We start from the raw sequence: 17,136 nt of genomic DNA on the forward strand, positions 1-17,136 counted from the left end.
ACATTCGAACTAAAAGGCCATATTCTCGCTCAACTCAAGGAGATTCCTTTTTATGGGAAGGATCACGAAGACGCCTACAAGCACTTGGACGAAGTGAATGATGTGGCTGACTACTTCAATGTGCCGAATGTTCCACGCGAGACCCAACTTCTTCCCATGCTTCCAGTCACGTTCAAAGGTGCTGCAAAGGATTGGCAAAAGTCACTTCCTCCCAGATCGGTCACCACATGGGCCAAGATGAAAGAAGAGTTCATGGACCACTTTTGTCCGCCCTCCAAAATAGCCAAACTAAAGAAAGCCATTGCCAACTTTGAGCAACAACCCGGAGAATCCCTTTATGAAGCTTGGGAAAGGTACAAAAGCTTGCTTAGGAATTGCCCACACCATGACCTCAATAGCCAACAAGAGGTCTCCATTTTCTATGATGGAGTCAATGTCACCACAAGGCAATTGCTCGATTCACATGGCCCGCTCACGAAGAAGGCCCCCCCGGTAATCAAGGAGTTAATTGAAGAATTCTCTAAGCATTCTAGAGAATACCACAATCCAAGAAATGAAGTAAGTCGGGGGGTAGTGAACTCGGCAAATGATAGCATGGCGGCGGTGATAGCCAAGCTCGATAGTCTAGATAGAAGGATGACAAAAATGGATCAAACAATCCATGCTATTCGGGTTGGATGTGAGAATTGTAGAGGGCCCCATCTCACAAAGGATTGTGATTTGGATGAAAATGGAAATAAGAAGGCTCAAGTGTTCTACTCAAGTGGCGATAGATACGACGAGAATTGGCGAAAACAGAAGAAGGAATGGCTCCCCTACGAAGAATACAAGAAGGCTAAGGAGGAGAAATACAAGCAGAAGGAGAGGGGATTTTATCAAAAGGAAGAACTGGTAATGGAAAAGAAAGCAGATTTAGAAGAATTGTTCACTAGATTCATAGCCGCGTCCGAAAAGAGACATAATGATCACGATGCTGCAATACACGAGACCAGAAATATGCTAAGGAATCAGCAGGCATCCATTCTCAATATTGAGAAACAGTTGGGACAGCTTGCACACCAAGTGAACGAAAGAAGACCGGGTCAACTTCCAAGTAACACCGAAACCAATCCGAGAAAGGAGAATGTGAGTGCAGTGACTTCCAGCAATGAAGAAATTTTCACACATGCACAGAGGATCTCCAATAAGAAGACAGAAAAGGCAAAAGAGTCGGCTCCAGCTAAGCCCGACCAGACTCACCGAGTCCCTCTAGTGGACTCGACGAGTCCATGCGTAAATGACAAAACTGTCATTCCCTTAAAACCATATAATCCCCCTTTGCCATTCCCAATCAAAGCCATGCCTGTGGAAAAAGTTGAAGCTTATAGAGCCTTTATGAAGCATGTTAGAGCCCTACAAGTCAATGTGCCATTTGTAGAAACGATGCTCAAAACACCCAAGTACTTCAACTTACTAAAAGGTCTCTTTGCTGCTAGGAAGGATTTAGCTGAAGTCGCGGAGATAATATTGAGTGAGTTACCCGAAAATAAGGGCGATTCGGGGAGTATCATAATTCCGTGCGAGTTTGGAAATGCATTTGTCACTCAAGCGTTGACCGACTCGGGTGTAAGCATCAATCTGATGCCTTTCTCTTTCTTTAAGAAGCTGAATTTATCAGAGCCAAGGCCGGTAAACATGAAGATCCATTTGGCAGACAAGACAACAATTCATCCACGAGGCGTTTGTGAGGATCTTCTTATTAAAGTCGACAAGTTCATATTTCCAGTAGACTTTGTGGTGCTTGATATGGAAGAAGACCCCGAAATTCTGATTATTTTGGGGAGGTCACTTTTAAACACCGCTTGTGCTTTAATTGATGTATGTGAGTCTACACTAACGTTAAGGGTAGGAGACGAGTTAGCAATATTTAAAGTTGTACCAGAAGCCAAGCAAGAAGAGGATGGAAAAGAAGAGGTCTCATTTATCGATATGGATGATGAGATACTACAAAATGAACTTGCACTTTTGCAAAAAGAAGATCCAAGCAAGTTTTTGCTACCTTCTGGAGAGGATGGAGAGGAGTTAGAAAAGCTACTGGAAGGAGCCGACTCAGAAAACACAGAGGAAATGGTGAAATACGATCCGAATCGCCGAGTCACTTCCCAAGACTCGACGAGTCCAGTCGAAACTGCCAACAATTTGGACGACTTAGATCTGCTTGTTGCTAGTTCTCTGCATATGTTAGACTTGGATATTTTTCCTCAATCTTTAGAAGAACAAACAACAGAAGGAGAAATGGACACGGAAGTTCAACATGTCCATATAGCATGTCTTGATGCAATTCCGCTTGAAGATGAGGTAAGCATAGAAAAAGAGGAGAAGGCAAATGATAGGAGAGTTGATGCTGATCAACCTTTCATTACCAAACCTAGAGCACGAACTTTCACAAACTTTGAAGTAATTAAGTTTAAGGAAAAGGAGGTGTAAGAGAAGGTGAAAAAGAATGGGGTGAAGAAGAAAAAGAGGAGAAGGGAAGCCCAAGCAGCTGAGGATGATGCTGTAAAAAAGAAGAGAGAGGAATTAAAACGGGCTTACAAAAAGAAGATTCACGCTTACAAGACAAAATACAAACCACAAAAGATTAGGCATGCATTCCCGATGCTGGAAGATGACGAGACGTAGATGGGAAGGAGTCCAGCTAACGACTCCTTAAAAAGAAGCGCTTGGCAGGAGGCAACCCGTTATTTAGAGTTTGCTTTCTTTTATCTTTTCAAGTTTTGTTTAATTTTCATTTTTTTTTTAGAATTTTAATCTTTTAATTCGTCGGACATGTCTGCTTGAGAGTGCGTATGCACTAAGTGTGGGGTGGAGTAAATTTTCTTTTCTAAATAAATGGAAAAATTTTATAATTTTTAAATTGTTTGCAAGAGACTCGCCGAGTCTGACCATGACTCGACGAGTCCACTCAGATTTCAGAAGAATGATAAAATCGCGACTAGACTCGCCGAGTCTGACCCTGACTCGACGAGTCAATTTTATTTACAGAAAAAAAAAATTACAACCGGTAACTAGGGTTTTAACCCTAATGAAATCAGTTTTTTTGCCACACTACACTCACCGTGCGCCTCCCTCCCAACTTTTTCTCTCACACATTCATCATCTTCTTCAATTGTTATTCAAGTTTTTCAATCTCCGTCACAAAAGGTACTGAATTTCCTCCTTAATTCTGATAAAGCAATGATTTTTAGATGATCTATGGTAGTAATTTCATAGAATACCCGATTTTGAGTTATAATGAATTTTTAGGGTTTTGCTTTTTCATGAATTATGTTGTTTTGCATGATCATTCTTGCCCGAATACATGTTAGACACATCCCTGGACAAAACCCTTGAGTTAATTTTGAGATTTAGTGGTCGGATTTTGACCGACTAGCCAACTGACTCGTGCAGTTCTTGCGGCTCGCCGAGTCGTTCATGGACTCGACGAGTCCAGTCGAGTACCTAGATGCGACTTATTTTAATGATTTTCTGTGTTTGGTGTTCTTTGTGTTGCAGGAAAATGTTTCACAGAAGTCAAGGTTCCAGTGGACGCCAAGGAGACTTTCCTTGGTTAAATTTTCCTCAAATCGAATCCGCTTCAACCATGACGAGATGGAAGAAGAAATTAGCTGAAGTCAGAAAGAAAGAGATATACGTGCCCAACAGAATTGATTGGGATTGGTTGCAAAGTGTGCGTTATGAAGAGGAGTTGGCTCCTTATCTTTTAAAGGAGTTCGTTTACGAGGGGGAGACGATGGTTTGCAATGGGTGGAGCCGGATCTTTCGTATTCAAGAGCCGGTGTACCGGGAGCTTTGCCTGGAATTTTTCTCCACGGTATCTTTTCGTGGAGGAGATGACTGCTATCACCCGACGAGTGTTAGTTTCTGTCTTGGGGGTGAGTTTCATCAGTGCTCCGTTCTTGAGCTTGCTTGTCAGATGGGTATTTATGACCGGCCGGTGGTCTCGACTGCTAGTTTCCGCACCTTTATGGAACGCTCTCACAAAGTGTTCCCCGATGGAGTGACGAGCACGGGATGGTGGAATACAATTACGAACAAAGTGTACATTCCGAAGTCAGCCCAGGAGGGAAGCATTCGGTCGCCTACACACCGTCTTATTCATCGCCTTATCTCCACCACCATTAACCAATGAAAGGATGACGACAAGGTTTCTAACCTTGATGTCTTTTACTTATGGAGCATTATCACACCAGACACTTTTTGCAATATTCCTTGGTGTTTGGCTTCATATTTGGCGGAGGGTGCGGTCAAAGATCACAAGACATCGAAGATTAATGGTGGTATGTTTGTCACACGGCTCGCCAACTCGTTTGGGTTAATGACCCGCGGCGCGTGGAATTTGATGACGATGATTCCCACCCGTCCATTCAATCCAATTCTTTTTAAGAGGGCTAGGATCATTGAGGACTATGGTGGAGGTCATTATGAAATCCCGCATGATGATCCTGTTGTTGGTCCCGAGGCGCTGGGAAGGAGGGTCCGATCGAGGCGAGAGCGAGATGTAGGGGAGGAACCGCCGGTGATTCCGGTGGACAACGATGAAGTACCAATGGATTGGTACAATGTTGAGATGAGGAGGTTGCAAGATCAAATGGAACGAGGTATCAACTTTAGCAATCAATCCCACATTCGACTTTTTGACCACTTCAATATTCCGCATATTAATGGTGGTAACTTCCCATATATTCCGTCTTGGGATGAGGTGATCAATGCGAGAAGGAGCGGCGCTAGTGGAAGTGGCGCGGCGCATGATCATGACGATGAGGAGGAGGATTAGTTTCTTTATGTTTTTATTGAACAATTTTTATTTTGTTTGTTCTTATTTGGTGTGTTTTCGAATTTGTTAAGACTTTTACTGTTATGCTTGATGTTTGATTGCCTTGATAATTTTCAGAATTGGATTAGGAATGCTTGCATAGAAGGGTTTAGAGTTGTAGAGTCAAGAGAGTTATAAAGAGTGAACGAGAGAGTCAAGAAAGGGCAGCGTTAGAGTCAAAGTATCAAGTCCGGTCCTAAGGGACATGAGCAATTGAGTCTAGAAGTCATGAGATATTTTGAAGATTTATTAGAAGCTGGAACTAAGGCAGAATACCAAATTTTTTTCCTCCAGCGGTCTACTCGTCGAGTGCACTAAACTGACTCGACGAGTTGCCTTGTATTCTCACGAATTCGAACCTGTCCGCGCTTTTACTCTACGAGTCGCATATATGACTCGACGAGTCGTTCATTTTTATACCAAAAGGACTGCTGATTTGATGCTGCTGCGTGTGCCACTTGACCATTTATTCCTCCATGATGATTCTTGAAGATCTTACACTGTTTTCCCTGCCTACTTGGAGCTGGCACACGAGATTTTGACACCCAAGACATGGATGAGCTGTTCCCATGTCTAAAGTCAAGTGAAGATGTAGCTGAAAGAAGAGTTATCAACCTATCGACTGCTACCCCAGGGGGAGTTTGTTCCAATTCTCTCTATATTTGCATTTTTATTTTTTGCATAATATGCAATGAGGGCATTGCATAAAATAAGTATGTAGGGTGTTGGTCACATATTAGAAAATTTAGAATCTTAATTTAGGCTAATTTTAAAAAAAAAATGCATACCAAAAATATTAGTTAGGACTTAATTTATAAAATTTTGGTAAAAGCAAATTAGGATTCCATGTTAGAATTGTGTTGATAATTGCATGAAAACCCAAATGTTTAGTTGAGCCTATACACGTTCTAGTGCATTTGTGGCTTCCTTATTCCAGTGAAATCATGGGACAAAAACACGACCTTGCTCAGCCCGAGGGATGCAATATGTTTAGCATCGTGTACCAGAAATGTATCCAGGAAAATTATTATCGTTAGCCAATAAAGGTTGAGGTTGAGCGCCCCTGCTTAAGCATGTAGGTTTTGAGTGAAAAAAGAGAGGTACATGTAAAAAAGAGAGAGAGAGAGAGAATTGCAAGAAAAGTTTGAAGAATTTTGGAGCAAATAAAGTGAACATCAAAAGATCAAAATTCCAAGAAATTCAAAAAGTTGAAGATACCAAAAGTCAAACAATAAAGGTGGTGAATTCAAAGAAATCAAAGAACAAATTATTAAGGAAGTGAAAAATTCGAAAGAGCTCCATAGTGGTATCATAAATTGTAATTCTAGATTATGTATGCTTGGGTTGCTCAACTAAAAATACCTTGAGGGTAAGAGGTTTTCTGCGGATGGATTCGGAGGGATGCATAAAATGAGCATAGTTCGGGGTGAGTGGGTGAATGTTTATGAGGATTGTGAGTATTTGGAGTATGGGGGTTATTAGGAAAAATTTAGACACAAATGTATGTGTTGCGGTCTTGGCATAATGGCTGGGTTAGATTGGAGTTGTCATATGTGATTCTAATATTTTTAAAATTCAGTTTTTGCTTGGGGGCAAGCAAAAGTCAAGTGTGGGGTATTTTGATATGTGCATATTTAGTTCATATTAAGTGTAGATTTTTATTCATTTATTAGCTAAATTATTACATTTTATGGACAAAAGGTACTTAAAAGTGTTTGAATTATATTTTCAGTCCAAAAGTGAAGCTCGGAAGCAAAAGGAAGCAGGATAAGCGGTTGAAAGCTCGAGAATGGAACAAAGAAGAAAAACACTAAAAATAACACCTACTCGGCGAGTAGGGTCAACTACTCGGCGAGTCCACACGAATATTCGAGAAGATAAACACTCGGGGACCCAGAGACTTATCGCATACGGGGACTGAGAGAAGGACTCGACGAGTCGATTCGTATATATAAAGATAACTTCTCAGAACGATGGGGGGGGGGGGGGGGGGGAATTCTGGAACGATTCAGAAGAGTTTAGTTGCGATTAAAGAGTCAGAAAAACCCTAGAAGACGAAGTTAGAAGCTAGAATTCAATTCCGAAGGAGATTTGAGGCAAATTTCATCATTCTACTTAATCTTTTGTTTTGTCATTATGGTTAAACAATTAGAATCTGTTTGTTTGTTGTTATTTACTTCAATTATGAGCTAAAACTCTTAAACTTCTGTTTGGGGATACAAAATTGATACTATGGTTTGATTCTTGGTAGGATTAACTTAAAGTTGGTGAATTTTGTTATTTTAGCTTGCTTAAGAACCTTATGTGTGAATGATAATTAATTTTCTGTTAATAGGAAGGTAATTGACTAGCATGAACATCTATTAATTATCAACCTCATATGCTATGTGATCACTTTGTCATATGTCTAGGATTAATGAACATGAAACTAGAGTTAATAAGAAAATTGAGTAAATTCATGTGTGAGCTTGTGTGATGACCATCAACAAGAAGTTAACTAAAAGACTAAATTAGTTAACTATTGCAAGTCTAAATTAACCCGAATAATTAATCTAGTGAATTTAATTAAATTAGACAACTGGCCACTGTTTAAGTTAGTTTATTTGCTAATGATTAGTGTAGTGAATGCGAATCTAATCACTTGAATTGGTAACCAACAAAAGAGTTAATCCATTGCACTATTACCTTGAAATCAACCATAGGATCAATTGAGTTGAACTAAACAAAAGTTCCTTCCCATTATTGAATCTAGTTAATTCTTTGTTTTTCTAAGTTTTAGATTAAGTAATAGTTAGTAAGTTTTCTAGTCTTGTAAAACTAGAGAAAACCCCTTACTTATTAATTAGTTTAGATCGAATTAGTTTTTAGTTTTAATTTGCCGTTCCCTGTGTTCGATACCCTACTTATTTAACTATACCACAATTGATAGGTTCACTGCCTTTGTGTGTTTATTTTATAATTAAAAGTAGGTTTAAAACTAAGTGAGTTTGCACACATCACCAAGCTTGCATCTTTATGACTTGAAATGCCTTAAAACGCTTGAAAGGACACCTTGAAGGCTTATAAGTATCTCATACTCACCAAGCCCTGGACTTTGGAACAAAAAGGAAGAAATTCAAGGCTTAACTAAGATCTAAAGAAACATAAGCAAAATTTGGAGCTTTATACCTTCAAATGGTGCACAAAGAAGAGGAGATGTTGGATCCAAAGCCTTGAGAGCAAATCTTACTCCTTCAAGGTCTTTCTTCACAACCAAGGAAGTATACAATCACTCCAAAAAGCTCAAAATGCTCAAAATGAATTAGGGTTTGCAAAAAGGGTTGATCTTGGGATGGAGGTTGATAAAGGGAAAGGTCTTGGGGCCAAAATGGTGTTTAAATACTACACAAACCCTAATTATTAGGGTTTTGGTCTAAACACTATACGCTCGTTGTACCGGAGTACGTGCAACGTACTGGCATGGGACATAGTACGCTCAGCGTACAAAGGCATACACCCCGTGTACTCTAGCAACACCAAAAAGTCACAGATTTCGACATCGCGGACCCTTCTTGCAACAAATCAAAACTTAAGGGTCCAAAAGCAAACCTAAAAAATAGATGTTACATACACTGTGTACGCTGGGCGTAAGTAAAGGATCTTCAAACCCTAATTTTTAGGGTTTGGCCCATATATAATCATCATTAAATCCTCATTTCTCATTCCCTCTTTAGCCTCCACCTAGGAAAACTACCCTCTAGCTAACCGTAAGTGAGAAGAGTGCATCTTTAGCTCATTTTTGTGTTTTAGTGGTATTCTTGAAGAAGAAGAAGAAGAAGAAGAAGAAGAAGGTGGGATGTAGCACATGGTTCCTGGTATGAAAAATTTATCTAAGTATTTTGCATTTTTATCCTTGGACTCGGCGAGTTGTAGGCCCGACTCGCCGAGTAGAGTCGGGATATGGAACACCTTTAAGTTGGCGACTCGGCGAGTCCCCGCTGTCTAATGAAACCCTAATTTCAAGGGTTTGCACCCTATTTAAACTATCATATGTGCCCCCAAGCTCTCCCCCTTCACCCTCAGAGCTCCCTATATCGTCCTAACCAAGTTCCTTCTCAGATTGAAGTACTTTGGTGTGATTTCTTGAAGATTTTGAGAGAAAAAGGAGAGTAGATCAAGAGGAGAAGAAGGAGGCCAGACATCTTGGTGTTATTTCAGAGATTCCTTGAGGTATAACTCAGTTTCCTTCTGTTTTCATGCTAAGAGTCCCTTAGAGCTCCATTAAAGTCCTTCTTGAGCCATTTCCAAGCTTGATTATGAATTAGGGTTTGTGATAAGTTCATTAACCTTTAGATCTAGGCATGATTGAGCTCCAGGAGCTCGGATCTACTGCCTTTATGGAGCCATATTGCATGAAAGCCCTAGATCTACTCTTTTAGTGCATTTTGAGCCCTAAAACCTTCATTGGTGCTTATTTACACGTAAAGTTGGAAACTTTACCTTTTAATCAAGCTCTAAGAACCCAGATCTATGTATGGCATTAGCTGGATTCAAGCAAAATCGAGTATGTAGTAATTGCAAGTGAAAGACTCGGCGAGTCGTTCATCGAACTCGACGAGTCGAGTCGTGAGTCCCCGAGTTTTCCCCCTTTTCGTGTTTGCTGAGTGGAGTCGTGAGTCATGGGGGGTGACTCAGTGAGTTGGAAGCCAGACTCACCCATGAAGGAACTCGGTGAGTCCAAGGCAATCTTCTTGCCTCAAGAACAGACTCGGCGAGTTGTTCATACAACTCGGCGTGTCTCAGCATAGAGTGCTCTTTGGATGAAGATGAACTCGACGAGTTGTTCATACAACTTGGAGAGTAGGATGAAGGAATTTTGGACATTAGTTTAGAAGGAAAACTCGTCGATTCAATGCCTAAATCGACGAGTAGAGATGGGTTTATGGTCAATCAAATGGATAGGGACTCGACGAGTTGGCGAGCCAACTCGGCGAGTCAGGTCAACTGGAAGTTGACTTTGACTTTGACTCGTGGCTTGGTTAGGGGTAAACGGTCATTTTACCCTAAAAGACGATTAGTAGTATTTGATTGAGAGTTCTGTGGGAATTACAGCCGGAGGATTTCCGGAGCAGCAGCGGCAGCAGACAGACAGTTCCCATGCAGATCAGCAGCTACTACGAGGTCAGTTACCTTCCAGTAGCGGTGGGTCTACGGCCACAATGCCGGCCCACCAGTAGGAGTTATATGTTAGATGATTGTCTTTGTGATATCATCTAGGTTGCTACTACCTGATATGTTTATATGCTGGCATGATATGTTAAATGTGATAGTGGTAGTAGGAAGGGAATAGTCCTCAAGTTCGGTCGTTAGGACCAAAGGGTAGATCGGACACCCCATATATGTCTGATAATATGTTATGTTATGATATATGTGATAGTAGCAGTCGGGGGTGAAATAGTCCCCGGGGATCGGTTGTTAGGACCGATGGGTAGTCAGCACCCCAGAATGGCTTGACATGGGTAGTCAGCACCCCAGAACGGCTTGACACGGGTAGGTCGGCACCCCAAAATGGTCGTACCGGGTAGGTCGGGCACCCCTTAATTTCCCGGCAGTATGTATGATATGTGATTGTATGGTATGTGGTATGATGGGGGAACTCACTAAGTTTCGTGCTTACAGTTTATAGTCTTGGTTTCAGGTACCTCTTCTATTGGGTTTTGAGCAATCTAACACTCCTAAGTGTACACGCAACCCTAAATACCTTGGATCTATGTTTTCTCTATTATACATGCAAATATCAACTTTCCAAGGTATTGTTCTATTCTAGCATACAAAACTTTGAATTACACAAGTTAGAATAACATACCTTTTGTTGGTGCTTGTCTTCATGAAGCTTGAGTGCCTAGTGCCCTAAGTGTGACACCTCAAATGGTTCACACAACACCATAAGCACTTGGATTAACTTAGAGAGAAATTAGAACACTTTAAGAATCGGCTTGCCCTCCGTGCATATCTAGTGGCCGATTTCTCACATCAATAAGATGCTTATATAGTTGTTACAATTAGGGTAAACCCTAATTGTCATGGCTTTCCATTTCCTTGGATCCATGGGTTCAAATACACCATGGAGCATCCATGGAGCGTCCAATGGGTTTGAGCCCAACTTGATAATCCATGGAGCATTAGCCCACTATATAAGTATGGATGATTTACACAATCAACCTATATATTTAATTAGTCTTCTTTTGATCACATAATTAATTCTAAATCAATTATTGATCAATACTAATTAAATAATCTTATTAATATATTAGAACTTATAATATATTAATAAACCTTAAGTGTTATTTCTCTCATTTTAGTCTATCCAAGTGCATGATGCCATGCAACCCAAATGGACCATGTCGGGTCGGGTTAAGTCTTACCAATTATAGTTATGGACTTAGGCATTAATCCAATAGTCTCCTACTTGGATAAGTCTAAAACTATTATTGCAAGTATGACTTCAAAACTTGACTAGCAATCGTAGCTCTCAAAAGCTTCTGTCGATCTCTAACCTTTTCGATAAACTCTGACCTCTGTCAATGACTTGTCCATTAGATAAGTCATCATATATTCCTCCATTCTAGATATCATATGGACTGAGACATGGGTTATAATCATTCTCTCTATCCATTTGTTGTTTCCCGATTTCTGATTTATGACGACTGACTAATTGAACAAATCAAATCAGTCCAGGCCCAGCCGAGCACTTACTTTTGTCATCACTAAATCATCGAGGGGCCCACAGATATCGCTTTTTTCCCGAAGGTAAAAGGAATGGATAAACTTCGACTCATATGCTTGTACTAACTATTTGTTGAATCATACACAAAGGCACGTTTTATAACATCGAGTTACCAATGCGTTTACGTGCAATCAATGTATAACCAACTCATAGTCAACAACAGATATCTCTAGGTTTGAAGAATATAAGATATTATCGTCTCATGATTCACTCGTGATAAAATCCATGAAGTGAATCCAAATGAGCATGGGTTGAATCCAATACTCAGCCCTTATGAGTACTCTTGAATGTTGTAGCAACTATTGCATTGTCTAAAGCACTTTAGACAAATCATACAAGCCAAATTCACGACAGTCTTGATTCATATCTACTTCCAACATATGACCGACTGTGGATGGTTTGAATAACTTGGTCATTCAGGAGAATGACCTAGTTATTCTGGAAGTCAAAACATGCAAAGTGAAACACAAAATAATACTAGTCCTATATGGCCTCAACACTTTGAGCGTAAATAAAACACCTTTTATCTAAGCACCATATTGATCACTCATTATTCATGTTTCGATTAATCAACTTAATACTTGAATTGAAACAGTAGTGATGCCATGCTCCAAGCATGCATACTATGTTTCTCTAAACAATAGCTATGCCATACTCCAAGTATGCACACTATGTTTACATATGGTCATCTCTTTGTGAAATGTATATCAGTTGAACATGAATTCAATGATTCTCATTTCACAATCCCAATCCTTATTGTAAATGTAAGAATACCAAGTTCTTGTCATTTACCGTAATCTATGCAATGATCCTCTTGTAATGATATTCACACAAGTCACAAAGACTTGGCAACAAACATTACAAAGTATTCCAATGGAAAGCAATTCCATGGAGATGAAGTCTCAAATTCAAAGTACATTCCTTTGAACATCCTTCTTTGCGTTAAGTTCTTTAATCATACACAGATTCAAAGAATAACTTCCACCTATGGAAACAATTCCATATTCCCATCTTGACCATCACTTTTGAACAAGAGTTGCCTCTTTCCAAAATATGTCAATACGATCCTTACTCTATACTTCCAATTGTCCATGAGTAACCAAACTTTGGAAAACCCCAAATTGTTCTCGACAATTTCTTAATCATCTTAGTCATATCCAGTTCTAATCCCCTTTCCCTTCTTAACGCCCTAAGCATTAGGAAAATTTAGAATGGATGAATATTATAACACATGCAATCGATCCTATATCCGAAGCATATGTGATACGATTCATGCTATAAAATTTTTATTTGCCATGTTCTCATAATTCGAACTATGAAGAGGGATGCCGTAATCATAATCGAATTTCGAGAAAGCAACATATATAGAAATTCCTTATGTTGAACCATTCCAACATAACATTCATATATATATATATATATATATATATATATATATATATATATATATATATATATATATATATATATATTCTTGACTAAAGTTGATTAAAATCTCAATCTAAGCTTGTAGAATTGGAATGAAGTATAAATTTCTCTCCCTTAATTATAGTAAAACAACGTTTTTCAAAGCGAGTTGAAACTTTTGTTTTTTATAATTAACATTGCTAGCTTGCAACATAATCATCATGCTCCCACTAGCATAATGATTATTATCTATCTAGCATAACACTTTATGCTCCCACTAGCTTTGACATGTACCTAGAAATCAGTCAGATTTCAGATACTAGATTGCCTTGATAAGACTTTATTAAATCAGACACCTGGAGTCTAATCCTTTCCTTAGATAGCTCACATGTGAGTCTAAAACTTTTCCATTCTCATTAGTTAGTGTGCCGGTTAACCACACACGCTCCACTAACGACATGAGAATGCAAACTTCACACTTGCTATCCACTTAAATCTACTTAGTGAAAGAGTTTCCTCACTATCATTTTTATGAATCGGAGAGAAACCTTATGACACTTAGATTTTGACGGTGTATGTGTTCCTATCCATGTGAATTTGACATAACCATAATCACACGACAAGGTTAATGACAAATCCAAATTTATATGGACTGAACTTGTGCAGTCTTAATTTCTTGCCACCTGGTAGCACAAGGGCCTGCCATTGCTTCCAAGTTGTTATGCAACCAGTTAAGAACTCTCAGAACTCCAATGCAAAACCAACTTTAACTGGACTGGGCACAGAATATGTCAACACGATAGGTTACAAACCTCAAGTGTGGTCTAGTGATTAACAAAACTCTTGATTAGTTCTTGAATCTATCTTAAGATCCTTTTAAGACTCCCACTGACCTCTTGACATATAAGATTCTCTTTGTCAAGAACCATTCCTTGACAAAAACGAATATTCAAGAGTTAGTGCAGATTCTTATCAAGTTAAACACTTCTCACAACTGTTCTTAGTTGGTCTTTGTTTTATCCAAAACATCACAACTTACCAATTTCAAATGTACAAGAGTAAGAACACATTTTACTCTACATTTAACAAGTGTTTTAAACCTTTCTTAAGATTATGTCACTCAAGGCTTAATCTTGGAGTATGACTCTAAGATTTAATTTTGGAACAAAGTATAATTTATCTTTTGATCTAACCATTTCAACAATTCACGATTCCTCTCCATAGTCAAACAAAATGTACTAAGGTGTCCTCAGAGGATCAATTGTGACATGGTTTCATAATCACTAAGATAATCATAAAACAAGATACTCAAGTACTCTCCCATCTCTTCAGATTAGAGAAACTTTTATCTTTCTGCCTTACTTGATTCTTCTTACTCATTATGTCTATCATTGAAACTTCTCTAATGATCCAGAACTATACTTAAACTTGTAAGTATAACCACATTTACTAAACTTTAGTAAACCATAATGAATAATCTTATCAACTTTGTGGTGGACCTGATCAGCGCACACCCAAGTGTATCCGATCCCTTTGTCCTTCACCTGATTCACATATACATGTGAACAAGGAATTAGACTTAATTTCCCAAATATATAAAAAAATTCTCATGATCATACAATACAAGTTGCATGATTCCAAGTTTCTATCCAACTGAAACTTGGGCGATGAGAATCTTTCCTTATTTGGTAAATTATGACACTTCCACTAATGAAAGAATCAAATCCATTTACCCATATTGCTTATCAATGGAAACATCTAATCAACAATTTTTCACAAATGCCATTGTAAGGATACTTAAAATAAATAAAATCAAAACCATATTTCTTTTATTTTAAAACTTTGCGGAAAAATTTATCCTTACAATCCATATGGAAAACTTGTTGTTATCTATTCCTAAGCAATATATCATAACTCTTAAGTAACAACTCAAAATTCTGATCACCGAACCATGCGATCGAAATCCATCTTCGCGATCAGAATCAGCATATACTTCCTTTAAGTTTCTTCACTTTTTCTTTGATTCTTAAAACATCAACATATGACCTCGTCACATTATGCAATAAGAATCTCAGAATAGAAACTTAACAGAGTTAGACAATGGACGTTACCTGAAGTAGAGTCATGCCTATTGACTTTACCATCCTTAAGATGTTTCAGGTAAATTTAGCAGCTTCGCAACCAATGTCTTTCCTTTGGCAACAGAATCATATGGACTCTTTGGAAACGGTACATGGGACTATCACATACTTAACCTTTCTTTTACCATTTGGTCAACCGAGTTGACTATGGCCGATCCCTTTCCATTGGGAAGAGAAAGTTTTTCCTGGACCTCCAATGTCACCATTTTCAATGTCCAAATAGGTTTGGAAAGTAGATCTTCCAATCCAATTTGCTTTACTAATGCTCCAAATCATTGCTGATTTAGCATCATCAAGCAAATAGGTAAGATCATTAAGGGTCTTGTCGCGACCTGTCATCAAGGAGTGACTGAAGAACCAAGTCAACAGCCAGCTACCTCGAGACTTCGACACCCGACTCTCCCGACTTGTCAATATGTGGCTTAATCCCCAAGATCTAAGCACATATAGACTTTGCTTGCCAATAGGGATTGAGTGACTTAGAACTTATCAAGTCTTAAAACTTGTGGGATAGGGAGATTTATAGGAGGAGGTGGATGAAGTGAAGTATGATTTCTAGTCCCACAAATGCCCAACAAAGGGATTGATCTTTCGCCTTGATTGCCATTTGGGATATCATCTTCATTAGGAAGCTTGTTCCTAAAGATTTGGGAAGACCATAGCTGTCTAAACTAGACATATATAATGGGAGAAATTCAAGTTAGTCGATTTAAAGTCCTTAATATAACACCCAATATGAAATATTAAGGCTAGGACCCAACAACCTATTTATAACTGGAAGAGGGATGTCATAATCCAAATTATAAAATAGTTGAAGGTAGGTAAATGACGATTTACCAATTTCCACCATGAAAACGAAATATTTTATTATTAGGTTTTATTGGTTTTTGAAACTCCTAGATCTTTTGAGATACATTGAACTTTCAATGGCATGTTTGAATCTCAATTGTGCCCTCTCAAGTTTGTGACTGGGATGCCGAGGATCACAAACAAGGTGTGAATAACCATACAAATTGACTTGGTACCCTCAACAATATTACCTAATCGATGTGCCGGTTAACCACACATGCTCCACCGGTCTATAATAAAGTCAAGTTACCCTTTTCCACTCTTACTAGTCCATGTTAGTGTGTCGGTTAACCACACACGCTCCACTAACGACTTGGTAAGGTACAAAGTGTAATTTTATGGGCTAGCACCTTTTCACATTTTCCTAAGTAACTAAGATTGGGAATTTATAAGTGTTTAGTTACTTAGTATTTTTCATTATACTTTTAATGAAGGGAGAATTATAGTCCATTCCTAACGACCCTCCACCAGTCAAGGAAGCGGTGGGTGAGAGTGGACACCCATTAAACTGCCATTTTATAGGCAGTAACCTTATACCCCCTTATAGACCGGCTTCGTGAATGAGGCCTACTAACGGTAAGATTGACTTCCTCTTATACATATCCATATAATTAAAATTATAATAATAGTATAAGGGTTGAATTTTAAACTTTTTAAAATTTCAATGTTCAATTTGGAATTAAAGTATACATGAGGAGTAACTTTTCAAATTCCAAAACTTGAGGGCAACTTTTGAAACTATTTCAAGACTCTTTAAATCATAACTTATGAGTTTAATGGTTCATTAAAATGAAGACTCTTCATTTTAATTTAACCCCTTATTCTTTAAAAACACTTTAAAGAAGTGTCTCTTCAACATCCATAACTTGAGGACAAGTTATGGAGTCATTAAACTATTTAATGGAAAAAACTCTTACATTTTATGTAAACTACAAAACTTTTATGAGTTTTTAAGATTCATAAATATGACTTTTCACATAACTTGAAGACAAGTTACAAAAACATATTTTATGAGCTTCTATTAGACTAATATGGATTGAAAATAACTAAAACATAATTTTTTCATTATCAATCTAAACTAACTCATAAATCAAGGAAACATAAAATTCTTGAAAATT

The 17,136-nt window shown here is 38.4% G+C and overlaps 1 non-coding gene across 1 annotated transcript; it reads right to left on the bottom strand.

Annotated features, from left to right (window-relative positions):
* Positions 1–285: 285 nt before the first annotated feature.
* LOC111921342 (small nucleolar RNA R71) lies at positions 286–392 on the bottom strand. Its single transcript, XR_002860151.1, has one exon. It is a non-coding gene; the product is annotated as a small nucleolar RNA R71 (small nucleolar RNA).
* Between the last annotated feature and the right edge of the window lie 16,744 nt (positions 393–17,136).

The sequence above is a fragment of the Lactuca sativa genome, chromosome 9, assembly GCF_002870075.4.
Source record: "Lactuca sativa cultivar Salinas chromosome 9, Lsat_Salinas_v11, whole genome shotgun sequence".
Taxonomy (NCBI): domain Eukaryota; kingdom Viridiplantae; phylum Streptophyta; class Magnoliopsida; order Asterales; family Asteraceae; genus Lactuca; species Lactuca sativa.